The sequence below is a fragment of the Chelonia mydas genome, chromosome 9, assembly GCF_015237465.2.
Source record: "Chelonia mydas isolate rCheMyd1 chromosome 9, rCheMyd1.pri.v2, whole genome shotgun sequence".
NCBI classification, from domain to species: domain Eukaryota; kingdom Metazoa; phylum Chordata; order Testudines; family Cheloniidae; genus Chelonia; species Chelonia mydas.
The window spans coordinates 73,942,986-73,970,849 of NC_057855.1; the positions used below are offsets into that span (position 1 = coordinate 73,942,986).

Consider the following 27,864-nt stretch of genomic DNA (forward strand, 5'->3'; position numbering starts at 1 on the left):
AAATGGGGACCCTAATGCAAAAGCTGACACAGCTTTAACTAAAGCAGCTCTAGTAAGTGCTGCTATAATTATTTGCTCATTAATTACAAATTTTGCAAGACGCGAGAGTAACACAAATTGGAAAATAGGAATAATTATCAGTAATAAAGCCACAGAAGCTGGACACATTGAAAGTGTCTTCCTCTTTAAATTTAATAATAGCAAGACAGCTAGAAAATTAATAAGAAATACATAATTGAAAATTAACCTTGCAAATCTGCTGTTAATAAACCATGGTACTCTTGCATTACAATAATTTTACAGAGCCCTTAATTTGCATTTGAAGTGCTATCCCAGGTAATACTTTGTGTTCAGAACAATCTATGTGTGTTTGGGTTTTCAGATAAAATACAGAGTGTGCACTTTAACACAGTTAAAGTTTTTGGACCGTGGAATAATGTTTACTCTGTGTTCTGAATGGCCTAGGAAATGCATTTTTATAACCAGAATGACTGGAAGCCAAAAGTACAATGGTTGATCTTGTGCCTGCCATTATGCCTGAATGCTGTTTTGTTGTTGTTGAATCAGAGTATTGTGGTGCATGCTGCTTTCATCCTCAATTTCTTTGCCATTTGCATAAATATTCCAGTTTTGGTGATCAGACATATTGGTGATCAGACCTATTGATGGAGCTTCCCTCGATATGGGATTTGAGTTATCCCAGGTATGGGCACCTGGGTTAGCCAAGTTCAGCTGCGAGCATCCACACTTCTAAGCCATATCTGGGACATACCTGGGTAGCCATGTCTGCACTGGCACTGCACTAACCTGTGTTAGGCACTAGAACTTCTGGGGGCATATCTCATGGTTCTTTGGGCTGCACTAATCTGCACCGCTGGGTGGTGTGAGCCTCTGACCCCCTGGCAACATGCTGGGCTGAGAATCCCTGAGATGGCATTAAGTGCTGTGCAGAGATGTAGCAGGCTGCATTGGAATGTGAGGTTTAAATCTTGACTCACTGTATATAAACTGTTAGGTGACTTCTGGTGCAGAAGAAGAGAATAGGTAGAAGGGCTGAAAAATATGGCCCAGAGGGAATTGTGGGAACGTATTGGAGGACGGTCAGCAGCCAAGTGAAGTAACTGGGATTATTCACACTGCAGGGTGGGTGGGTTGTGGCCCAAGTTAAAATGGAGCCTGAGCTCTTCCCTCCATTCCCAGTCACGCAAACTGGTCTGGTTTCAAAGCACGTCCAAATCTGGGAGAAAGGATTTTTGTGTTGGGATGGGGGTCGAGGGTCGGGGTGGGGGGCTGAAACCTGGGTAAGAGCCCATGTTAACTCTGTAGTGAAGAAGTATCCTCAGGGACACTTGTGAATGTTCAGTGAGTCAGTGGTAAGTAGCACTAAGCACACAGTTGCTAGACTACAGTGGATGCTGTCATCACTGTATTTCTGGGTAGATCTGGTGGGAGGCAGTGTAATCCAGTGGACTGAGACGGAGCTGGGAATTCAGAACTCCTGAGGCCAACTTCTCAGCTGGTGTAAATCAGCACAGCTCCTTTGATTTAATGGAAATGCACCAATCTACTCTAGTCAAGAATCTGGTACATGGGTTCTATTCCCAGCTCTGCCGATGCGCCTGTCTCCATATCCATAAAATAGGGATAATACTTATCTAGCTACTTCTTATGGCTGTTGTGACCATGAAATAGTTAATGTTTGTAAGTTCAAAGTACTATATGTTATACATTATTAGATCTGTTTTATACGTTGCATAAAACAAGTAAAGAGATTCCTCTTTATTTTCAAATTGGAACTATTAGTCCTATTGGATCTTGCTAAATGGCCTTTACATATACTATGCTTTATAAATAGGGCACTGTACTTTTCCTACTGTATATCCATAGTGCACTCACACATTTATTGCCAAGTGTTTCACACAAAGGTGTGCAGTGTTTCATTACAGTGCAGTGCATTACGAAGGGCATTACAAAGCAGCTTTTCGAAAAAATTATTCAGACACACAGTATTTGGCATCCTAGAGGAAGAAGAGAGTATTCTCAAAACATGGTGTGTGCACAATTCCAAGCACCGCCACTGACTGCATATAAAATGTTGGCTTCATTGTCCCAACCACAAATCCTAGGGAAAAGGCCATTTGGGATCAGCGATTCAGCTGTTTGTCTGTTCGTTTTATGTAAGAGGGTAGCAGCAGTGTGCTTTCTGTCCAAACCAGCAATAGCAGGAACACCTTGTCTCTGAAAAGGCTGGATCCCCTGGTAGAACTGAGGAAGGTACTGAAAGAAACCTGGAAAGCAATCGCTGTCATATAGTCTTTGATTTGAACTCTCGTCCATTTATCTGCTACATATGTATGCTTGACACTGCAGACGACTTAAGGCCTTTGTCACTTCCTTCCACAATATTCTGCCTATTTCAGAGACTCCTTCAGTGCAGACATGTTTCTGTATTGGCCTGCTGGACAAGGGAGTAGCCTTAGCTGCACTGTTACAACAACAACAATAATAGATGAGTACAGTTCTATAGTGACTTCCACCAGAGGAGCTCAGGGTCCTTAAAGGATATGCGTAACTTCAACTGAGACTACCTTTGTGGGGTAGGTATCTAGAGAGCTGTAAGAAGCTCAGCTCTTTCAGTTCATGGGAGCACGGGGTGGGTTTGAATTTTGGTTAGCCTGTGTACTAAGGTTGCCCCTCTGAGGTACAAACAATAGTACAGCAGGGGAGAGCTGGCAGTGTGTACTGAGCACCCTGACAGATTTCCTGCAACAGCTACCTCAAAAATGGAATGACCCTGGGAAAACCTGGACAGGCAGCCCCCTTCTGTGTACTCACCCTCAGAGTATCTCCGAATCCTGCACAGGGGCGTAACTGCTGAAGCTGGGAGTATCAGAAACTGCTCCTTAGCAACCTGGGGTTATCAGATACCCAGGTCCTGACCTTCCATTGGTCGCAGGCCTTTCTCATCATTAAAAGCAGCCGCCTCCCCATGGATTTCTGCAGGGAGTTTTGCTTAAGGTTGGCTGCTGTCTGCGCCCTGCCATGGCAGAACTGTTGACAGGAACTGCCTGCAGCTATGCATGTGCAATCAGCGCCACTGGGGGAAGAGACTTTCCCCAAGTCAGGAGGTATGAAAATATAAGCAGAGCTGTGTGCCAAGGGCAGCAGAGGGGCTGAATGCCCAATGCCAAGAAACAAGTGCATCAGGCGGGGCAGAGAGTTGGCAAAACCATGACTCCACCCTCCTACTTGCTGTGGAATGGAGTGTGCTGCACCAGGAAAAGGGGCTCCTCAGAATACTCCCTCCCAAGCGGAAACAGAGGGGCTGCAGGAGGAACTGTGCCTTTGTGGGGCAACAATGCATCCCAGTGCTCCCTGTGGGCAGAGTAGCTGCATGCTGCCCCCCCTTACAGCTGTGTTTAAAGAGCCAGAAATAAACTGTCCCTACAGGACAAGGAAATGGTTTCCTTACTGTGAGGTAGGTTCTGCCATTCAAACTCCAGTTGTGTAGCCCCTGCCTCATTGAGTAGCCCCAATGTGTTCAGTGGGAGTCCCTACAAAGTCAGGTGGTAGTCACCGTGCAAGGGCAACGTAACCCAGCCCTACATCTGACCTTGTTATTTTAGGGCCAAGTTCTGATATCCTTTCTGACCTGCAAAGAGAGTGGGACTATTGGAGGTGTAAGGTACTATTCAGCCTGAGCAAAGGTATCAAAATGTGTTTCGGAGCATCTGATGATCAGAGGTTCCAACCCTCCACAATTCCACTTGGCTTCAAACATGCTAACTACACTTCTGTCTTTTTCACTGCAATCTATTAACAATTTTAACCTGTCATCTTAAGTCATTGAGATGCATTTTTAAAACACTAAAAAGCAGCTGATAATTCAAACTGATCCAGGCTAAAAAAAATGTTAATACCTTTAATCGATCAAAGCTAATTAATATAAATTGGGCTGGGTTCACTACCGTAGCCAAGTATAAATGGTGACGGTGACATCAGTGAGGCTGGGGTCTGCCAACCTGAGTTACACTACTGGAATGACAATGGACTGATTTAACCATGAGGATCTCATTTAATATTTCATATTTAAAATGAAGCCTAACCTGTAACTCAGGTTTATGGGGAGTGCATATTGTGGAATCAGTGTAGAACAGATTCCGGCACAGATAAACTTTGCAATTAAAGGAAATGTTTGTGAATGGCATACTTACAGCATACACCATAACTTCTTAAGGCCTGGTGGAAATCCTTTTAGAATGAAAAATTACTCTGGAATAGCTTTTAATAAACAAATGGCTGGAACACCTTCTAAGGTTTTCCAATACACAACCTCTGAAAAAAATCATTTGAATGGCACAGAGAGAAAATTGCATTTTTTTTAGGCTCCTGAACCAATAAAACCATCATCCTCATAATAATAAGAACAATAAAAATACAGTGGGAGCTTTGGCTTATAAATATAGGACCTTTCAGCAACAATTTTAGCTACTGAGTTGCTTTATAATAATGGTGTCAAAGTAGCATAGGTCCAGATCCATCCACTTAGTGTAAGGCACTGCAGCAGGTGTGAGAATGCTCTCCTGTTCCTACTATTCTATTTGCTTTTAGTTTTGGCCAGGGGGGAGACTGACCCTAACACAGTTCCTCTCCATTCCCTTGAGATCTGCAGCGTGGGAATCTGTTCCCATGCAGAGCAGGAGCCACTCTGGATGCTGGCCCATTGTCAGCCCCTCAAAATGTGGTTCTGCAAGTTCATCTCTATTTGCCCACCTCTGGTTTTCCCTTAATTCTCTAGCTCAGTAAGTAAGGACTCTTTGGCTATGTAGACACTACAGGGACAAGACTACAATCTTCTACTTTTACTGTCCTGTGTTTTAGAAAGAAGATCTCCTTGTCACTCCTGTGATGGAACAGGCAGATGTAAGAGTGGGGCACATTTATCTAGGCAAAAAGCATCAGGTCACATTATGTTTGAACATATAGTACATGATAAAAACACATAAAGGGTTATAACAAGTAAAAGAGTCACTGTGATTGCTCCTCGTTGAAGGAACTAAGGCCCAACGAGAGGAACTATGTACATCCAAGCGAAGGAACATAGGCCAGGCCTTGATCTCATAAATTCTCCTTCTGTGCAAGGAAAAATGGTCCATAAAGAGGCCTTTTAGCTGTATCTAGTGTATGAAGCCAGGCTCAATTGCTCATCGCTAGCCAGCAGCAATCCAGTTAATTGGAAGGAGCACTTCAGTGCGAGTTGTGGTGACCCAGCACCCCTGATTCTCAGGCCTCTTCTTCTTTGGACACTGAAGTGTGGATTTAAGTGCCTAACTCTGGGGCACCCAAATTTGAAAATGTTTTCTCAAAAACTTTTTTCATTCCAAAATGGCCTTGTCAGCATGAGAAAATCGTGACAATTATTCTCTTTGAAGAATTTAAGGTATTGCAATAGAAGCAAATGCCTTAACCAATAAAAGTCTCTTTCTTGCGGTTGATGGAATAGAAAGGAGGGTTGTACATCCAGGATTTTAAAATGTTCAATTTATTTAAACAAAAATGTCACTGCTTAGGTTTGTTTTCAGCTGAAAGTGGATTTCCAATGCCCCTTTGTGCTAATAGATAATTTTATGGTATTGCCATCATTATTAGTTTAAGCTACTAGAATCCAACCTTTGTTTGTATATGGATGGAAAACCAGTGCACTGGTTTCTTCCTATTTGGACTCCCCCGGATGCAATGGGAATAAACACAATAGAAAGATTTGTAACATAGGCAAAGCAAGAACAATTAACATACTGTTTAAATTTGCAAGGCTTGAGGATTTTATCTGGAGTTTATTTGTAAAACAAAAGTGTATTTCACTTTGTTTTTAGATGCTCTTTATTGTGTTATTCATGCTTACTACACAGGAGACAAGATTTTTCATGTAACAGTAATATTTCTGTTGCTGTTCCAAAAATAGACTAGGAGCCATGAGATTCCAGTAACAGATTTCTCCCTCTAGTGGCTGCAGAAAGGAAATACAAAACTTAAAAGACAGGTCATGTTTATTTGTTAAGCATAAAAGTGCATATAAGATAAAAATAATAATATTTATCCCCAATTTAAAAGAAAAATCATTTGATGTTGTAAGTGTGATTTTCATCTGTAATATCTGTATATTTTTTCTGCGTTTCGTTGGTTATTGAGATACAAAACTGAGGCAGGTAGAAGCGGAGGCAGAATTTGGCCCGTTTATATTAAATTACCATTAATTCTAACATACAACTGAGTTTAGATAGTTAGTCAACACAAATTGAAATGAATTCAATTTACTATGCTGGATGTATATCAATAGAGCAGTAGCAATGCTGGTGATTGGAGGAGAATTATAGTAGGTTTAATATTTCCTCTCATTTCATTTGGCGGCAGTGAAAGGGGAGGTTTAGTATAACCATCTATTGCTTATCCCCAATTTCCAGATCTGCTGGTACTGACATATCTACTTTGTCTAGATACAGTGCCACCAACATAATTTTTAGTAACTGTGCTAATCTCTGTCTTGCACTGACAGAGAAGTGTACTTGAGAATAATTGCCTGATGGTGCTCCAACTGTATTCTCATAAGGAATAGGGAGTACTTTCTGTAGCATAAGTGGATATACAAAGAGAACAGTGAAAGGAAGAGATAGGTGATCTTTGAAGAATTTGAGGTTTTGTGGATCATTTAAATTATATTTTGGGTTTAAACACAAGTCTAATTTTGTGAAACTTTTTCCTGTAACTTATCTTCCATGTTCTTTCAAATGTAATTGAATTACATCCTCCCACCTTTTTTTTCCTAGCTGAAAGGAAAAGTGTGCTATGTATTAAGGCTAGCAGAACATCAGTCCCGCCCATGAAAGCCAAATGGCGCAAGTGAGTGCCTTGTATCTAAGGTACCATGTATATATGTTTTTTGGTTGTTCTCTCTTTTTGATCTGTTCCTTTTCTCACAGACTCTGAGATGGAACATAAACCCCATAATGCTTGAGTCAAACTACAATAATGGAAATGGCTCAAAGTAAGGTGAAATGAGTTCACCTGCTCCTAGTGAGAAGGGATCATGTAAACTGTAATGTTGACTTCTCTCTCTCTCTCTCTCTCTCTCTCTCTCTCAGTCAAACTCAGGTTGGCACGAGCAGGCACAAGTCCCATTGACTTCAGCAAGATTTGCACTTTCTTATGGCAAGCTGAGTCTGTTTCTCTCCCTCTTTTCTTCCAACACTTCCTCAGTCAAACAAATCTGGTATATTTGCTAGCTATCTAGAATCCAAAATTCAGTGGGAAAAACAAATGGGAGAAAATGAGACAACACCAAGCAATGTTTCACAGATGAAAAGAGAGAAGTCCTCCTTTGTATTGGGGATAATTTTTTGTTATCCTAAGAGGTTTCATACTGAGGTGTAAGAAAGGAAGTTATTAGAATCTGTAACGTTGTTATATTCATCTTCCTTAAACACTAGATGAACTAAATTGTAACCTACCATCATGTAATCATCAATTATTTGAATGCACAGCTCCATGGAGATGCTGGAGCATGGGAAATTCAGCAAGTAAAAACAACGAAGCAACACATGACTAGTTAGAACAGCTGTCTTGGTCTATGTTTGAAGGGAGAGAAAACCTTTTGAAGTGATAAACACCCATTTTTTCATGGTCTGTGTGTATAAAAACATCCTCACTGCATTTTCCACTTTTATGCATCTGATGAAGTGAGCTGTAGCTCACGAAAGCTTATGCTCAAATAAATTGGTTAGTCTCTAAGGTGCCACAAGTACTCCTTTTCTTTTTGCCATGACATTGTTAGGCCCTTCACCAAGGAAAAATTCCATCAATTATACAGAAGAAGATTGAATTTGCTTGAATACTCCTGGCTAGTGCTGTGCAAAAATGTCCAGTTCATTTTGTATGTTTTCAGTTCTCGCCCCTTCTCAGAAGCAATGGGCCCCATTCAGAAAGTTTGACTCTGAGAGAGAAAGAGAGACACCAGCAGTGAAGTTTGGATTCTCGTTTGGATTCCAGACCCTTCCTCAAAGTTTGTGGTGTTTTTCAGATCCAGGATATCGTAATTCCAGGTCCATCTCTACTTCTGAGTAAACTTTCACTTTCATCAAAAAAAAATGATGCAAGCCAAAGCTAACTCAACTGTGGGGAGGAGGTTTCTTCAAAGCTTTGCAAGATGATGTGTTTGAGTGGAAGTAGGATGCCAGACTTCTTTGAAAAAATTCTTTCAGGGTGAGAGGAGAGGTTGTGGCTGGAAGAAAGAAAATTAAAAACACACATATGATCTCTGTCATGACCTCCTATGACAATTACAGTCCACTGGAACAATAGAACATCTGCCTCAAGCGTGAAACTCATGTGAGCAGGAGACGTAGGAAACGGAGCCATGAATTTAGAGTTCATTTACAGACGAGATCAGGTTGACCACAAACTTTAGTGACTGCAGAGCAAAATGTAAACTCCACTTTTCCCAGGTGGGATTTTTCATTAGCATTAAAATCAAGTTTATGATTTGAAGCTTCTTGGATTATCTTTAGTGTTTGTTTTTAATACAGCTCTCATTAGACTCTGTCCAGATCATCAATATTGCCAGCTAGTCATGCACCAAAAAGTCATTATTATTTTTAGAACTTAATCTTTGGTTGTTTTCATTTGACTTTTAGGGTTTTATGTTTTCAAACTTTTCTCTGCAACTATGGAGACTAACAGCTTAATTTTTAAATGAAAGCTGAGATTCACATGTACTCACATGATTCCAGTACCTAGAAATTTAAGAGAAATATCAAATATTGTGAAATTTGCACTCAGATTGCAAAAGTTAACAACATTGGTACTTTACCTTTTGCCAAAGATTCCACTAGAGCATCACTTTTGCCATTTTTTAAAGGAATTTTGGTATTGATCCCATTTTACCCTAAGACTTTCTGAAGTTCTTCTTGCTGTGGTTCTTCTGAAGTTCTGACTTACCTTAGACCCTGATGCAGCAATCTAATTCATGTAGGTAGATTCTTATGCCTGCATGCGGTCCCACCAAAGTCAATGGGGTTCTGTTTGGCTACAGGAGTCCACTTACACCAAGCAGTTTGCAGGATGGAGGCCTTAGATTGTAAATTCCTAGGGAAGGGATTGTCTCTTCCTACATGTTTGTATAGTACCTTCTACAATGGTGCCTTATTCCTGGTTCAATTATAAATAATAATAAGTCCATCACATTGTTAGGCCTTGTCATGATACCTCCTATATGTCTTCTTTCTCCCTGAGGAGGTGTGATTCTGTTATCTGTCTTCCCATCTTTTTGAACACCAATAAATAAATAATTCAGTCTCTCAGCAGTTTATAATTCTTCAGCTAATAAATCACTCTTCCCTTCCTCTAAGAAGTCTATGATCTGTTTTGCTGGCCTCTTGTTGTTTATGTACAGCACCTGAAAAATCTATTATAATTTCATTTGATCCTCTTCTAAAAGTTTCCTTTCATTCTCTGCCTTTGCTTTTCTTATCACTTTTTTATGCTCTCTTAACTTCATTATGCAATCATTCCTATCCTGCTCTGCATTTGATGTTTTATAACCCATGTCTGCCTCTTTCTCACCCTTGATTACTTTTACATTTCTCTGTTCCTTTGCACTGGCCCCCTTTAAAAAAATGCCTTGTGCAATTATTGCTAGACGGCGTGCATATTGCTAGATGGCATGCATAACCCTTGGGCATACATTAATTTATCTTTGAACACTTTCTATTTCCCCTTTGTGTCCTTTCCCTGCTTTATCCTGTTCAATTTCACCCTGCACTTCCTGCATTCTTCCAAATTTTGCTCTGCTGAAATCCAATCTTCTTGTTTTCTCAGTTTCTTAGTTGAACATTAATCCCAATGAAATCCTTAACTAGATTACAGTCCTAGTTTAGATGGTTCTCCCCTCCCCCGCCTCCACTTCTGCATCACTAGTTATAGCACAATTGTTACATAAATCTAAATCTAGAATTACTCCCTATATAAATCATATCCAAAGGCCACAAATTTGTTGCTCATTTTTTTCTTCCCAGTTTTAGTGTCTCATTATGATCCTGGCCCAGCAAAGCACTTAAGCATGTGCTTAACTTCAAACATGACTAGTCTATGAATCATGTCATTAAGTGCTTTGCTGGGATGGGGCCTATGTTTAGGAACTTAAGATCTTTTACTAGTAGTAGCTTGTGCATTTTTCCCCTCAAGCCCTTTTGATTTCTTTACTGTCTCTGAATTGTGTTATTTTCCTCCTTTATTAACTTTGTAACAGCCGTAATTGTTCAAAGAAGAGGTAAAGCTGTCTGTGGGTCTAAAGCATCAGAGACCCTGTGCAGAAACACTTCATTCCTCCTTGCATGTTGGATAGATTGCAGGAAAGAATAATTTGGAAGAGGCACCAGGAAGTTAGTCTGTGTGTACATGGCAGGAATGCTAGCTGCTGTTGTGGCATCTCTGAAAACACTTTTCTTAATGTAGAACCGTTTTAGCTTTAGAATCATGGAGTTCTCACCTGTTTATTACCCAGCTTGCAGCCCATGAAACAGGTGCTTAGAGATCTGCAGGTTTTCCTTTACATGTATAAGATGATTTTCTCATGTCTGAATCCTTTATAAACTGTTAAACAGTCTATCACCTTCAAATTTGCTTCCTCTCACACTATTCGTTATCCATTATCAGGATATTTCAACTACATTTACAATTTTGAGGCTTCCTGTATGTATATTGGTCTTGGTCGTCTTCTTTTTTTTCCCTTATGGTTCTTGCATTATTTTACAGAGAGAGAGGCATCAGAAAAACTCCCTTGAGTGACCTCCTTATTAATTTCATGGTTTTGCCCTGGCTTCCTGAGTTTTATTTTCATTCAACATTATTTTTCCTCTCTATGGAACAATTACATTAATGTATTGTTTGTAATCTCTGAGGACATATATTGAAAAGAGAGTTACTAAAAATGCTATATATTTTCACTGAACATTTTCAAACAAAAAGAAAATGTTTTGTTGTTAGAAAAATTTTTTGTAGATTCTTTCCAAAATAGAAACTCAAAAATATGTTGGATTCCAGGTTTTGGATTTTTTTTTTTACCCCCTTTCTCTCCTTATTTTCCCCTTCTCTACCTTTTCATTTTTCCACAGAGAAAGTCGACTGGGGGTAAAGTAGTGGTGGAGGTTTCTGAGGCAATGAGGCTTGTGGTTTACCCCAACATGGTGGGCATTAAAGATATTCCTGAGGTAATTGCTGGCTTTGAGAGAATGCAGTTTCCTAACTGTGGCAGGGCTATTGATGGGACTCATGTGCCCATAGTTTGCCCTTCTCAAGGAGCACCTGAGTACATAAACTGAAAAGAGTACAACTCCATTGTTATGCAGGTACTAGTGGACCACAGAGGCAGATTTATGAATGTCAATGTGGGCTGTACAGGAAAATGTCACGATGCCAGAGTTTTCTGCCATTTGGGAGTCTACATTCATAATAGGCTGAGACACTATTCCCCCCAAATGACATTGACATAAATGGTGTTACTGTCCCCACTGTTATTTTGGAGGACCCCAGTACCTCCTGTTGCTTTAGTTCGTAAAATCATACCCCGATATCAGAGGCCCTGGCAAAGAAAGGTTTAATTTACACTCTCAGAAGGTGTAGCATGGCTGTTGAATGTGCTTTTGGCAGATTAAAATCATGTTGGAAGTGTCTACAAACCCATCTGGATGCCAGTGCCATTAATGCTGTCCGCATTGCTGTGGCTTGCTGTGCTCTTCACAACCTTTGTGAAGCCATAGGTGAGCCATTTCCCCCTGACTGGATCTGACAGCAAGGGAACGCTGGATCGGCACCCTCAGCCAGAAAGTGCAGCTGCCACTGCAGGAGCTGGTTGCACCCAGGCAGCAGAAGTCAGGGATGCTTTAAGTTCTCACATTATGTACTCACATGGGCCAATGGAAGAGGGGGAATAGCATCTGTATGAATGCGCATGGGGAAGAAAACCGGCTCATTTATTTGGGGGTAGGGGTGCCGTGCTTGGGAGGAGGTGGTCTTGATTGCCCTGCAATGTAAGTGTGAATGACCTGATGAATAATGAATTTGGCTGGGGGGGGCCACAATGGCTGTACAGATGGAATTTATTGACATGTGAATTGCCGTCTCTAGCTAAATAGAGGAATACAATTTGCTTACTAATGCCTAATTGCTCCTGAACATGTTTTTACCATTATTATCTCAAATCGTGATTGTACAATGTGATGCAGTGATAGCAATAAACTGTCTTGAAAACATGACATGCTTTATTTGTAAACATATCTTAAAACAGTAAACCGCTCCTGCCATCTTGGCCAGGCCAGCTGCCATTAGAAAACCACAGACTCGAAAAGAAAGGGCAGGAAATTGTTAATACCCCCGAAAAATTGCCCTGCTACTACATGTCCCCTGGCTCCATGTTCTCCTTTCCCTTCTTTAGACGTTTACCCCTCACTTGGCGGCGGAGGGAAGGGGGTGGAGGGTACCAAGAAGAATGGAAGAAGGAAGGCTGCATGATGTTTAGTTACCCAGCACAGCCACTCATGAGTCCTGAATGCATGGGCTGCCCCAACCTGGAGATGTCTAAGCTACTGCTTGGCTGAGGGTACATTGCTGGGGCATCATGCCGTTATGTAGGGAAAGGCAGCAGGAGTCAGTGCTCTTGCAGCCATTATAGACAGGAGTTGATGGAACAGTTCTCTCTGTTGAGCTCTGTCCCCCTCCCTTGGCTGCTGTCCTGTTCCAGGATCTGCTTTGCAAGTGCCAGCTCTCTCCCTGAAGCCCTGTCTTCCACCTGGGTGGTGAGCCACAGGCTTTCCTCCTGCTGTCAGCCTGCCATTGTCCCAGTCTTCTTCTGGTACTGGCTCTGCCCTCTCAAGAACATTGACCGTAACTTCATCACAGAAACGCTTCCTTTTGGAACAGTCCATGAAGGTACGTTGGGCCAGCGATCAAGTTCCTGAAAAATAGCAGGCAGAAGAGGTTGAGGGTCCTGAAACAGGACAAGAAACAGAGTGTTATTGTTTAAAGTAGTTCAGTGAAGGAGCACAGAATTAATTAATGTGGCATCTCAAGGACATAAAATGCAACAGTTCTAAAGTGAATCTATACACAGCTTCAGTCCTCAGACTGTCTCTGGACAGAACCTTGTTAATCACAACTAAGTAGTGCAGAGACAATGGTAAGTTTCAAATTATAACCTTTATTCTGTTTCATAAACATTTCATAACTAATTGCCATATGGCAGGGGAGTGTTTAGTGACCTCGCTGCAAAAGGCTTTTTCTGCCATTGCAGGCTTTTCATATTTTGGAAGCCATAACTGTGGCTGTGGTGCCCTATTGACAGAGAGATATTATTCCAAGCTCCTGGAGGGAAACCTGCACTGCATGCAGCTGAAGTATTCAAACAAATAGTGTCCGAACAGCACATTTGCAAGTGGAGTGGACTAGTCCGCTATCCAGGGGGGCCTGGAAAATACAACCTTCCCTGCAATGTGAGTGACTATCTGGAGTTCCAGCTTCAGGAAAAGTTTGCAGCTATCAGTAGCCAGGATTGGGTCAGAATCCAGGAGGGAATTAACATGACACTGTCTTAGCTCACACATGGCTTCCCGTTATTGCTGCATGTAAACATGCTGAAATCTGTACTCCACCCCGGCATGGATTACCTCTAACTGACATGGACTGGATTCAGAAAGAGAGGACTGTTTCCCAAACACACACACTCAGTTCACTGTTTACAGGTGATGGCATAGACCCAGCAGGAGTGATTACAGAGTGGCAAATTTCTAATTACTGACAGGAAAACAAGAATGACTGGAGCAAACCTCTGTGACTGAACAGTGAAAATAACCTGTACAGCTGTTTATGAATATTTGAAGTTCCAAGCTCCCATTTTGAACTCCACTTGGTGGACGCAGGGACACCTAGGTACTGTTGTACGATCCACTAATGGCCAAACGTTGGTAGCTGGGGCTTACCATTTTTGCATTGTTTCTTACAGCAGAAATCTCTCCCATTACTGTAATAATACACTTACTGGGCTCTGGAGCAGCTTCTATCTCCACCAGGTTCTCTGCAGGCTTGGCACTGGGTTGTTCCTCAGCCCTGGTGTACACTAGGACTTTAGGTCGAATTTAGCAGCGTTAAATCGATGTAAACCTGCACCCGTCCACATGATGAAGCCCTTTTTTTCGACTTAAAGGGCTCTTAAAATCGATTTCCTTACTCCACCCCTGACAAGTGGATTAGCGCTTAAATCGGCCTTGCCGGGTCGAATTTGGGGTACTGTGGACACAATTTGACGGTATTGGCCTCCGGGAGCTATCCCAGAGTGCTCCATTGTGACCGCTCTGGACAACACTCTCAACTCGGATGCACTGGCCAGGTAGACAGGAAAAGAACCGTGAACTTTTGACCTCATTTCCTGTTTGGCCAGCGTGGCAAGCTGCAGGTGACCATGCAGAGCTCATCAGCAGAGGTGACCATGATGGAGTCCGAGAATCGCAAAAGAGCTCCAGCATGGACTGAACGGGAGGTACGGGATCTGATCGCTGTATGGGGAGAGGAATCTGTGCCATCAGAACTCCGTTCCAGTTTTCGAAATGCCAAAACCTTTGTCAAAATCTCCCAGGGCATGAAGGACAGAGGCCATAACAGGGACCCGAAGCAGTGCCGCATGAAACTTAAGGAGCTGAGGCAAGCCTACCAGAAAACCAGAGAGGCGAACGGCCGCTCCGGGTCAGAGCCCCAAACATGCTGCTTCTATGATGAGCTGCATGCCATTTTAGGGGGTTCAGCCACCACTACCCCAGCCGTGTTGTCTGACTCCTTCAATGGAGATGGAGGCAACACGGAAGCAGATTTTGGGGACGAAGAAGATGATGATGATGATGAGGTTGTAGATAGCTCACAGCAAGCAAGCGGAGAAACCGGTTTTCCCGACAGCCAGGAACTGTTTCTCACCCTGGACCTGGAGCTAGTACCCCCCAAACCCACCCAAGGCTGCCTCCTGGACCCGGCAGGCGGAGAAGGGACCTCCGGTGAGTGTACCTTTTAAAATACTATACATGGTTTAAAAGCAAGCATGTGAAAGGATTAATTTGCCCTGGCATTCGCGGCTCTCCTGGATGTACTCCCAAAGCCTTTGCAAAAGGTTTCTGGGGAGGGCAGCCTTATTGCGTCCTCCATGGTAGGACACTTTACACCTCCAGGCCAGTAACGCGTACTCGGGAATCATTGTACAACAAAGCAACAAATTGCAGTGTATGTTTGCTGGCATTCAAACAACATCCGTTCTTTCTCTCTCTGTGTTATCCTCAGGAGAGTGAGATATCATTCATGGTCACCTGGTTGAAATAGGGTGCTTTTCTTCAGGGGACACTCAGAGATGCCCGTTCCTGCTGGGCTGTTTGCCTGTGGCTGAACAGAAATGTTCCCTGCTGTTAGCCACGGGGAGGGGGGAGGGTTGAGGGGGTAGCCACGCCGTGGGGGGAGGCAAAATGCGACCTTGTAACGAAAGCACATGTGCTATGTATGTAATATTAACAGCAAGGTTTACCCTGAAAGAGTGTAGCCATTGTTTTATAAAATGTGTCTTTTTAAATACCGCTGTCCCTTTTTTTTTCTCCACCAGCTGCATGTGTTTCAATGATCACAGGATCTTCTCCTTTCCAGAGGCTAGTGAAGATTAGAAAGAAAAAAAAACGCACTCGTGATGAAATGTTCCCTGAGCTCATGCTGTCCTCCCACACTGACAGAGCACAGATGAATGCGTGGAGGCAGACAATGTCAGAGTGCAGGAAAGCACAAAATGACCGGGAGCAGAGGTGGAGGGCTGAAGAGAGTAAGTGGCGGGCTGAAGACAGGGCTGAAGCTCAAATGTGGCGGCAGCGTGATGAGAGGAGGCAGGATTCAATGCTGAGGCTGCTGGAGGATCAAACCAGTATGCTCCAATGTATGGTTGAGCTGCAGCAAAGGCAGCTGGAGTACAGACTGCCTCTACAGCCCCTGTGTAACCAACCACCCTCCTCCCCAAGTTCCATAGCCTCCTCACCCAGACGCCCAAGAACGCGGTGGCGGGGCCTCCGGCCAACCAGCCACTCCACCACAGAGGATTGCCCAAAAAACAGAAGGCTGGCATTCAATAAATTTTAAAGTTGTAAACTTTTAAAGTGCTGTGTGGCATTTTCCTTCCCCCCTCCACCACCCCTCCTGGGCTACCTTGGTAGTCATCCCCCTATTTGTGTGATGAATGAATAAAGAATGCATGAATGTGAAGCAACAGTGACTTTATTGCCTCTGCAAGCGGTGATCGAAGGGAGGAGGGGAGGGTGGTTAGCTTACAGGGAAGTAGAGTGAACCAAGGGGCGGGGGGTTTCATCAAGGAGAAACAAACAGAACTTTCACACCATAGCCTGTCCAGTCATGAAACTGGTTTTCAAATCTTCTCTGATGCATACCGCGCCCTCCTGTGCTCTTCTAACCGCCCTGGTGTCTGGCTGCGCGTAACCAGCAGCCAGGCGATTTGCCTCAACCTCCCACCCCACCATAAACGTCTCCCCCTTACTCTCACAGATATTGTGGAGCGCACAGCAAGCAGTAATAACAGTGGGAATATTGGTTTCACTGAGGTCTAAGCGAGTCAGTAAACTGCACCAGCGCGCCTTTAAACGTCCAAATGCACATTCTACCACCATTCTGCACTTGCTCAGCCTGTAGTTGAACAGCTCCTGACTACTGTCCAGGCTGCCTGTGTACGACTTCATGAGCCATGGCATTAAGGGGTAAGCTGGGTCCCCAAGGATAACTATAGGCATTTCAACATCCCCAACAGTTATTTTCTGGTCTGGGAATAAAGTCCCTTCCTGCAGCTTTTGAAACAGACCAGAGTTCCTGAAGATGCGAGCATCATGTACCTTTCCCGGCCATCCCACGTTGATGTTGGTGAAACATCCCTTGTGATCCACCAGAGCTTGCACCACTATTGAAAAGTACCCCTTGTGGTTTATGTACTCACCGGCTTGGTGCTCCGGTGCCAAGATGGGGATATGGGTTCCGTCTATGGCCCCACCACAGTTAGGGAATCCCATTGCAGCAAAGCCATCCACTATGACCTGCACATTTCCCAGGGTCACTACCCTTGATATCAGCAGATCTTTGATTGAGTGGGCTACTTGCATCATAGCAGCCCCCACAGTAGATTTGCCCACTCCAAATTGATTCCCAACTGACCGGTAGCTGTCTGGTGTTGCAAGCTTCCACAGGGCTATTGCCACTCGCTTTCAACTGTGAGAGCTGCTCTCATCTTGGTATTCATATGCTTCAGGGCAGGGGAAAGCAAGTCACAAAGTTCCATGAAAGTGCCCTTACGCATGCGAAAGTTTCGCAGCCACTGGGAATCGTCCCAGACCTGCAACACTATGCGGTCCCACCAGTCTGTGCTTGTTTCCCGAGCCCAGAATCGGCGTTCCACAGCATGAACCTGCCCCATTAGCACCATGATGCATGCATTGGCAGGGCCCATGCTTTGAGAGAAATCTGTGTCCATGTCCTGATCACTCACGTGATCGCGCTGACGTCGCCTCCTCGCCGGTAGCGCTTTGCCAGGTTCTGGTGCTGCATATACTGCTGGATAATGCGTGTGGTGTTTAATGTGCTCCTAATTGCCAAAGTGAGCTGAGCGGCCTCCATGCTTGCCTTGGTATGGCGTCTGCACAGAAAAAAGGCTTGGAACGATTGTCTGCCATTGCTCTGACGGAGGGAGGGGCGACTGATGACATGGCTTACAGGGTTGGCTTACAGGGAATTAAAATCAATAAAGGGGGTGGCTTTACATCAAGGAGTATTTCAGGCAGGACTTCACGGAGGGTTCCAATAAGAAATGGTGCACCTAAGTAATTGTTCTTATTGGAACAAGCAGGTTGGTCTGGCCTCTGATTGATACATGGCTAGATTTACCTCGCTGCACCTTCTCTGTGAGTGACTGCAGTGTGACCTAGAGGTATGAGTCCCCTAGATGGGGGAGGGGGGGAAGCAAATGAGTACAAAACAAATCTGGTCTATTTCTTGTTTTGATCCACTCCATCTATCTTTTACATCTTTGGCTGGCAGCAGATGGTGCAGAAGGACTGCAAGCCATCCACATCTCATGGCTGCTCGGCAGAAGATGGTACAGTAGGACTGCTAGCCATCCTCATCTCTTGCCTGCCTGGCAGAAGATGGTACAATGGGACTGCTAGCAATCCGTATCGCCTGCCTGCTCACCATAAGATGGTTCAATAGGACTGACAGCAAGACTAAAGAGAATGACCTGGTCAAGTCACTCCAAATTTAGTCCCTGCGCCCATGTCTGCCCAGGCGCTCCTGGTTGACCTCACAGAGGTGACCAGGAGCACCTCGGACATGACGATGATGGCTACCTGTCCTACTGTACCGTCTGCTGCCACAAGGCAATGGGTTGCTGCTGCTGTGTAGCAATGCCGTACTGCGTCTGCCAGCACCCAGGACACATACGGTGACAGTTACCTGAGCGGGCTCCATGCTTGCTGTGGTATGGCGTCTGCACAGGTAACTCAAGAAAAAAGGCGCAAAACGATTGTCTGCTGCTGCTTTCACGGAGGGAGGGAGGGAACGGCGGCCTGACGATATGTACCCAGAACCACTCGCGACAATGTTTTAGCCCCATCAGGCATTGGGATCTCAACCCAGAATTCCAATGGGCAGCGGAGACTGCGGGAACTGTGGGATAGCTACCCACAGTGCAACACTCCGGAAGTCGACGCTTGCCTCGGTACTGTGGAAGCACTCCGCCGAGTTAATGCACTTAATGCACTTAGAGCATTTTCTGTGGGGACACACACACTCAAATATATAAAAATGATTTCTAAAAAAACAACTTCTATAAATTCGACCTAATTTCATAGTGTAGACATACCCTCAGAGGTGGGGGTGTGAGTGTGTGAAATCAGACAGCTCTTCTGAGCAGGGACCAAGAATTTGCTGTTGATCCTGATCCACAGCCTGCTCTGGCACTGCTTTAATTAAAAGAGTCACTCCATGCTCATGACTGGGGGCCTGCTGCTGGCTCCCATCAGTCCCCATGCTGGATTCAGGGGCTAGTAGGGCACCATCCCAGCTCATTAGGTCATCATGAAGCACAGTTGGCTCTGTGCTGGGCACAGTGCCCAGGATCCGGTCAAAGTCATCATAAAATGGGTATGTCATTGGCAAGTTGCCCAAGGTGCAGTTCTTGTCCCTGGTCTTCTGGTACTCGCTTTTCAGCCTCTTTCCCTGCATTTTGATCACCTGTCAGGAAATCTGCAGAGCTGTCAGCTTTTTAGCTATCTGCTGGTATGCGAGGTCATTCCTGGTGCTTTAGCTGAAGTCCACAGTTTTACTGGCCTTGCACCAGAGATTCACCAAAATCTGGCTTTGCTTCTGTGACCAGGAAGCAGCTCTCTTTGAAAAAAGCTTGATCGGTTCGCTCTCCATTGCAAACCGTGGAGGCTCTTTGATAGTGCGCTTGCAGATTAGTGATCAGAAGATAATGGGGTAAAACTGACCTGAGCTGCTGCTGTTCGCAAAGGTGGGATGGTTTCCTTTTTCAATAGACTGGATTGCAGAGTGTTGGGAGAGTGAACACTAAGGAAGTTATGGGATACTTCTTACTGACTCCCGGAATCCAAATCAAGCGGCTGCATCTACGCTGCAAAGCAATGGATCTCAGACCCTGTGTCATGGCTTAACTCCACCTCAGACCCTCCAGCCCTGTAGGGTACTGGGACCCTGGGTCTGAGCCATGGGTTAGCGCAATTTCACTATAGATGCAAAGGGGGTTAGGCTGGAGCCCAGGCTCAGGTATGGGCTTATGCTGAAGTGTAGGCATACCCTGAGAGACAAAAAACAAAACCAAACAAACAAAAAAACCTGAAAAGTTTTTTGTTTTTGTTTAATCAGAAAACGGGGGGGGGGGGAATCAACTAAAATTAACATTGTTCAGCTTTTGCTTCAGTTGCAAAGACATTTGTCATTTTGAAAAAACTATCTAATTGCAAATGTTCATTCCAGCTCCAATGCGAGTCAATGTTAATGTTGTAGTTTGAACGGAATAACTTGTTTTCTCCAGTGTCTCACAAGAAGTGCACAAACAGAATGGTGTCTTTATTCACTTGATAAGCTCTTATTTATGATGTATAATTTATTTATGATTCAATAAGGACAAATGCAAAGTATTCCACTTAGGAAGGAACAATCAGTTGCACACATTCAAAATGGGAAATGACTGCCTAGGAAGGAGTACTGCGGAAAGGGATCTGGGGGTCATAGTGGACCACAAGCTAAATATGAGTCAACAGAGTAACACTGCTGCAAAAAAAGTGAACAGCATTCTGGGATGGATTAGCAGGAGTATTGTAAGCAAGACACAAGAAGTAATTCTTCCGCTCTACTCTGCGCTGATTAGGCCTCCACTGGAGTATTGTGTCCAGTTCTGGGTGCCACATTTCCGGAAAGATATGGACAAATTGGAGAAGGTCCAGAGACAAGCAACAAAAATGATTAAAGGTCTAGAAAACATGACCTATGAGGGAAGATTGAAAAAATTGGGTTTGTTTAGTCTGGAAAAGAGAAGACTGAGAGGGGACATAACACTTTTCAAGTACATAAAAGGTTGCTACAAAGAGGAAGAGAAAAATTGTTCTTAACCTCTGAGGATAGGACAAGAAGCAATGGGCTTAAATTGCAGTAAGGGAACTTTAGGATGAACATTAGGAAAAACTTCCTATCTGTCCGGGTGGTTACGCACTGGAATAAATTGCCTAGGGCGGTTGTAGAATCTCCATCTTTGGAGATTTTTAAGAGCTGATTAGATAAACACCACTCAGGGATGGTCTAGATAATACTTAGTCCTGCCATGAGTGCAAGGGACTGGACTAGATGATCTCCCAAGGTCCCTTCCAGTCCTATGATTCTATAATATTGCGTGCATTAAAGCTTTTTAGCACAAAACATACTTTCCCTTTCACTTCTTTCATAATTGTTCACTGGGAAGACTTTATATTTAAAAAAAATATATAGGATCTTTGCCAAACTACAGGCTAAAAGTGTGACATGATATACTTACACTTTCTCCACTGGAGGAATTAGCACTCTCACTGGTGGCTATTCACTGTGTATCTTCTGGTCATTAGTTCAACAGCCAGCTTAGCCAAAGTATGCTGCGATCTGAAATCAGTAACTTGACACTGTTAAAATATTTCCAGTTTCGGCTGCACTCTTGTACGATTTCAATCCAGACCACCTTGTGTCATTTAATTCAATAGGATTTCCAATCCAGACCACCATGTGTCATTTTAATTAGAAGATAAGAACAGGCAATTCAAAGCACAGGCTGAGAGAAAATTGGAGAGGCACTCTATATATCCTTGTGTATAAGTTCCTCTAAACAATAGCACGAATGCTATAATTGGAAAAAAAGATTAAATAGTAAATGAAAACAAGCTCTAAGGGTAAGTTTTATGAAAAGACTGAGCAGATCATAGTGGGTAAAGTTATTTTCATTTCCAATAAATCAAAATTAGTCATTATAAACTGAAGGAAATAAATACGGTTGTTTCTGCATTATTAATTTGACTAGTATTAAAAATTTCCAGATTTAAGTATGTATATAGTTGCCCCAAAGGGACTGAAAGCTTCTCTATAAGGTTGTGGACTGTGGTAGGACAACTCTGTTATTATTATTTTGTTCATTATTTGTACTGAAGTGGTGCTAAGGAGACTCAGACCTGGACCAGGCCTCTCTTGTGCTAGGCGCTGTACAGAACACAAGGATGGTCCCGGCCCCAAAGAGCTTACAATCAAACGGCCCCTGAGGGGTGTTTGAGTTGGCATCTGTTCCAGCACAGTCATGTACATTTTATAAAATAAACTTCATGACCAAGATTTTCAAAGGTGACTAATGATTTTAGGGGCCTCAGTGTTTGGATGTCCACTGTGAGACACACTAAAGGGGGCTGATTTTCAAAAGGTGCATGCACTGCAATTTTGGAAAATAAGCCCCCACATTTATGAGTCACCACTGGAAATCTTGGGGGACAGCACTTTGCCAAATATTAGGGCCACTAGGAATGTGGCACCACTCTGAATTTACCCTTCCATGGCTTTATGTATGCAACTAGCGCAAAGTGAGACGGGGGGACAATGCAATCAAGATACTAAGCAGAATTTTAGACGTCCCAGTGATTAGCAGTTAAACAAGAAAAGGCTGCTGACAGTGAAGGGAGAAAAAAGAGTGCTGATCATTTTGAATACACCTTTCTTTACAGACTCCTGCACTCCTGACTCAGGCAAAATCCCATTGGATCAATGAGAAGCATTTAATATCAAGCGCCATAGGATCAATGAGAGTGTTAGCAGAGTCGAGTGTGCAGTGTGCGGACTTGCAGTGTGGGACTATCACAACCCCCAAGAGTTATAACAGCTTTACAAATGCCAGTAGAGAGATCTGGCTTCTGCAGTTTGGCTTTTATTTTCAGCAGAATATTATTTATCATCCAGACTTTTATAAAAAGCCCTAAAAAGGGGGGAACAAAGAGATAAAGTGGCCGCAGCTTAAAACCTTGCAGGTTGCTCAAGTGCAAGGACAACAAGTACGAGATGTGCATAGATAATTGCTTTACCAGTCTATCTAGAAGAAGTGTAAAGAGGATTTAGGAGGAGTAACAGCCTGATAGTCTGATTCAGCAGAACCAAAACCTGACTTTCCCCACAACTGTATAATGAAATTCTGGCACTCCTTTCTAAATGGCAGAGGATATGTCCAGTTTATTGTCTTTCAATAAGTACTAAATAATGACACCTTTTTTGCTACTTTGTTGCTGTTTGCCAATCATGGACAAACTTCATTCTTAATGCATTCTCCTTAGATCTCGACACTGCACATGTGCAGTCTAGTCATCATTAAATTAGCAAAGCCACAAGTGGTTTTTTTTCTTACCGACAACAGTTGGCTTGAGTCATCAGTGCATTCACTGGCATTACAGCAGTGAGAACTGGGATAATGGGCTGGTGAATCGGGCTCTGTGTTTGGACCACTAGGAGCAGAAAAGCGGTGGAAACTTCATGTTAATGCCTTTGATAGCCCACCTGCTCCCCCACCTGCCTATAAGAGGCAGTTCACATTGAGGAGAAGATCAGAGAGCAGCCAGCAAAACATTAGGAAGGGGACATTGCACCCCAGGAAGCCAGAGAGAACAGGGAGGTAGCCGAGCCAATGGAGTGGGATGGTGATAGAAGGAGCATTGGGTCAGGGTGGAAAAATAAATCACATAATTTGGAACAACAAATACTGAGTTTCCACAGCTACAAGTTGACTTTTTTAAGCTGTTGTTGACCATGCAGATCATGTAACCAGCCCAGCAAGTTGTGACATGTCTGATGACTAATTGTTTAGCCCCACCCTGTGGCAGTCCTCCTCCTTAATAACGGGCAATATTGAATTTGATGATTTTTTTCTTTATTTAAAATTTTGCAAGCAGAATCTCTTAGTGCTTAGAAATAGGCGTGATGCAAAGCCAACTCTCCATATTCCTGGCCCAAAGATCAGCATGAAAAAGGGTTTCACCAAGCCAATTTCCTGATGACTAGGGTAGTTAAGTGTGAAGTCAAGAGCTACACATTTCCACAACATCTGAAGCACAGAGGTCTGTGAATGTGAACCATTTTACAAAGAAACAGCTCTTAATTAGGTATACATTTGAATATAACTTTTATTTTACATTCAAATCAGTTCAGATGATAAGAAAAGAGTCTGACTTCAACCACCCCCCCCCCCCAATAATATATGACAGTTACCAAGATGCAGCAGCTCCTGCTACGAGGCACAGAGTGGAACTGCAACGTTATACATGCTGGAAACAGTGCAATTAATCTGAAAGCAATTCTAGCACTGCATTGTGTAGGGGTATGACAGGCTAGAGTCTGCATAAAGAAGCAGGAAACCCCATAAGAAAGAAGTGAAAGTAGTTCTGGTTATGTTCAGCCTCAAAGCTTTTTATGTCAGAGTACGTGTGAGAAGATCCCAAGTGTCACTGGAAGCTATTTTCTATGAGGTTTAGTGCCTGATGTCGGAACATGCTTCATCTCAGGAAATGAATAGCTAGCTAGTGGAGAAGAATATGTCGTGAATTAGCCTAGGATTAGGATCCAGGAGTAAAAGACTGAAACTGTGGACTAATCTAGTGTTTTAAATTGAGCAAGTGGGTTGCTGCATCAGCTTCAGGCATGTCAATTCTGTCATTTCATTTTGCTTTACTTAGCCGCTAGGTACTGCCAGGTTCCAAGTCAATTTTAGGCAAGCAATAGACTCTGTTCTCTAGCCCTGCTTGTGTTAAACCTCTACGCTAAATATTGGAACACTGCCATGATTGACCGCTGAGGTTACAAGATGTTTTTTAATTGTAACCTGTTGCTTTCTTTTTTCCTTCCCCTAGCTTCTCTTCCCAGCCCAGGGAAGGACTGGCTACTTGGGAAATGGATATTCAAATGTTCGTTGACATTTCTGTGGACTTGTTTCTTGACATGATGAGCCATATTGCATGGTGCTGGATAGTCTCTCTCTCTTCCCCTTTGAGGAAGCTACATTGCTCTTTTTAAACAGCACAAACATTAATATGTTGTATTTGCTTTTTCCTACAAAATCTAAGCTGGTCTTTTTACTGTGATAACCTAAAAACTCCATATCTGAAAGTCTTATTTTGGGTCGAAGCAATTGCAAAGATTTTCATTTTCCATGTATTATAAAGATAGCTTGGAGGAAGGAAAATCAGGGGGTGGGTATGTTGTTGCTTTTACCAGACGTCAGAATATTGGCTGATTCCAGAGCAACTTTTCTTCTTGAGAGAGGACTTGTGAACATAATCAATTAAAGAAGGAATCTGATTTTCTTGTAATTGTTTTTCTGTCCACATGAATGATGTAAGGGTATATTGGAAGAATTCACTCTTTTCTAAAATAACCGGTTTACCAGTTGATTTATGGGGTTTTTTTTGTTTGTTTTGTTTTTGTTATTTTCTCTGTAGGTGAGAAAAAAGTTAATTTGCTGGAGGAAATCATGTCTGTGCGAGAGAAGGTCAGCTTGCTCCATCAACACGTACTGCCGTCCGAAGCTGACCTGAACCCACACAACTTGGTTGAATGGAAAAATTAGACATTTTGATTTTTTTCAGCATAGTGCCTGCAGAATTTCAGTTTTCTCCAGGGGTTTTCACACCTTCACCAGAAAGGAAGGACTGTATGACCCATTTCAGTTACTCTGATGTCTCATTACCCAGTTCAGCATCAGTAGCCCAATCTCGTTCCGAATGAGATAAAATTTCTGATAGCTGATTATTGCATTCTAAAACTACTAATTTAATCCTAAATTGTGCCAGACTCATGACTTCTCCAATCCTCCACTAGACCATGGGCCAAAACAACCCCTGGTATAGCACAGAATAGCTAAAGTGTTTTTTAAGTTGCTGTGGTTAGCACAATCCCTCAGAACAATTTTACTGACCCATGACCAGGCAACGTGCTGGATGCTCCAGGCTCACCACTCCTGCTTTTGCCACGACCACCCCACAAAGGTTGAATGCTTGAAACTCACAGTGCCATCAATGGGAATAGTAATTCTGAAGAGCACCTCTCAGGACCTGTCTCCTTGTAAATTGATGGTGTTAGAAATAGTAAATGAGTGAGTGAATAAGTACGATGGTCTGAGAAGAAATAAGATACTTCAAGTGGTACCCTACCAGCAAATACTCTAGACGTCTGTGGGCTAGACTTTGATGCCATGTAAAAACATGGCATCAAATGCAAATCTTAGTGACATAATGAGCCAAATCCTGTTAGCCTTACTCAGTAACTTCAATGGGACTATCTGCATGGGATAAGGCCAGGAGGATTTGGCCCCAAAATGATTTCATGGCACACTGGTGGAATCAATTGCATGATAATAGCACTTTATCAAAAACTGATAAAGAATTGCTTCTCCAACAGACATGTTTATGTTAAATGTAACAGAAGCTGTAGTCTATTTAATGTATCTATCTGCCTGTCTATTATGCACCCAGCACCCACTGTATCTGAACACAGCAAAATGATTTAGCACACTGGCAAATTGAAAGACTGTATTCTCCACCCTTTCCTTGTATGCTCCATGGAGTGTTCTTGACTTTTCCACCCCACATATTTATTTATTTGCCTTTCCTCTCATCTATCTATGTTCATATAGCATGATCATCACATGACTTCTGAGCATCTATTTTGTGTGTTATTCTATCTTCAGGAATGAGAATATGGGCCGTGCTGGGAATGTTACGGGGGAAAGCTATTAGAAAGAGAGGCGATAAAATATTGTAACTACATTTTTGTTTAGTTAATTACATTTTTCAACTTTGTGTTGAGGTTAAAAACTGGTGTTACCTGGGCATATTATGTACATCCTACCCATATTCATTGAATTGACTATTTTAATCATTTTTATTATTGCTACGCAGTATTAAATTATGGCATCATTGATATCACTGTTATGTTTTCAGAGTAACAGCCGTGTTAGTCTGTATTCGCAAAAAGAAAAGGAGTACTTGTGGCACCTTAGAGACTAACCAATTTATTTGAGCATAAGCTTTCATGAGCTACAGCTCACTTCTCAGTTGAGCAGTTTGGGGTGGATTATTTCATATTATTTTGCTTTAAGATAAAGCTCCACTCCTGCAAACCCTTACTGGTATGCTTAGCCATAGACTTCAACAGGGTGAGCAGACTTTCATGACACAACTTGCATGAATAAATTACTCACATTGGTTTGCAGGATTGGTCCCCAAGAGTCTGTCTTATGAACTAAACTTCTAAGAGTTAATCTGAAATCTTGGTAAAATGTGAGATGTAACATAACATCCATATATGACAATGTCCAGTCCAGTTACGTAAATTCATGTATTAAGTGCAACTAATTCAAATAAGATGTTCAAGAGTATATTAAAGCAGTGAAAGCATAAGGGAAATTCTAATATTCAAATTACAATCTGACGGCACTTGGGCTCCAGTTCATGTAATCAAACCTATTCAGGGCAGAACTTAAGCATATGCTGGGACTTAAGTACCGACTTAAGTGCTTTCCTGAGTCAGGACCTGGATGTTTTAATGAAGAGTCACAAAGCATTGCAGATTAAAAGGAGCTTCATAAATGTGCAGTTCATAAAATTTGGGGACTACTGTATATTCTCATTGCTCTGAGCAATGAATACACACAATTCCCATTAAGATCAATGGAATAATTGTATATTGATACATCTGGGTGTAGGTTAGAAGGGATACCTGCCATTGTATTTCAGCATTATCTTAAGTTTTGGAAGTGGCGAACTATTTTTGCTGCATTGTACCCTGGGAACTGGAAATGCTGCTCACCACCCTCAGGCATGGAAAGGGCCTCCTATGGCATGCTTACTTTTAAACCTAAGTAGGGAGCAGGGTTGAAGGACTGGCTCCAACCTTGGCCTGCCCGTAAGCCTGAGACCCTACTCTATGCAGTAACTCCGGATTTCTGTTGTCACACTGGGGCAATGCTTTGCAATACAGAGGGTTCATCAAAATCATAGTTTTGATGAGAATATTTTTGTTGTTTGACTTTTTTCTTATTCTAGGTCTGATTTACTGGATCTGACTCCTTTATATGGTCTGCTGATTGATGCCAATAAAATGCTTCACCAAACCCTTGCTTTGTTGCTGCCTTTTACATTTTTTCAATAGCTGGCTTTGAAATAAAAGCTTTATTTGTAAACG

At 42.8% G+C, this 27,864-nt stretch overlaps 1 long non-coding RNA gene across 8 annotated transcripts in view; it reads left to right on the top strand.

Moving 5' to 3' along the window:
• The window catches only part of LOC119567118, a 155,656-nt gene extending 127,868 nt beyond the window's left edge, over positions 1-27,788 (top strand). For 7 of the 8 annotated variants that reach the window (XR_005226894.2, XR_006283801.1, XR_005226893.2 and 4 more), the window contains one exon: positions 25,122-27,788. This is a non-coding gene — a long non-coding RNA (uncharacterized LOC119567118). The remainder of the gene's footprint in view (positions 1-25,121) is intronic. The other variant, XR_006283803.1, reaches the window with a different exon arrangement.
• Positions 27,789-27,864: the final 76 nt, after the last annotated feature.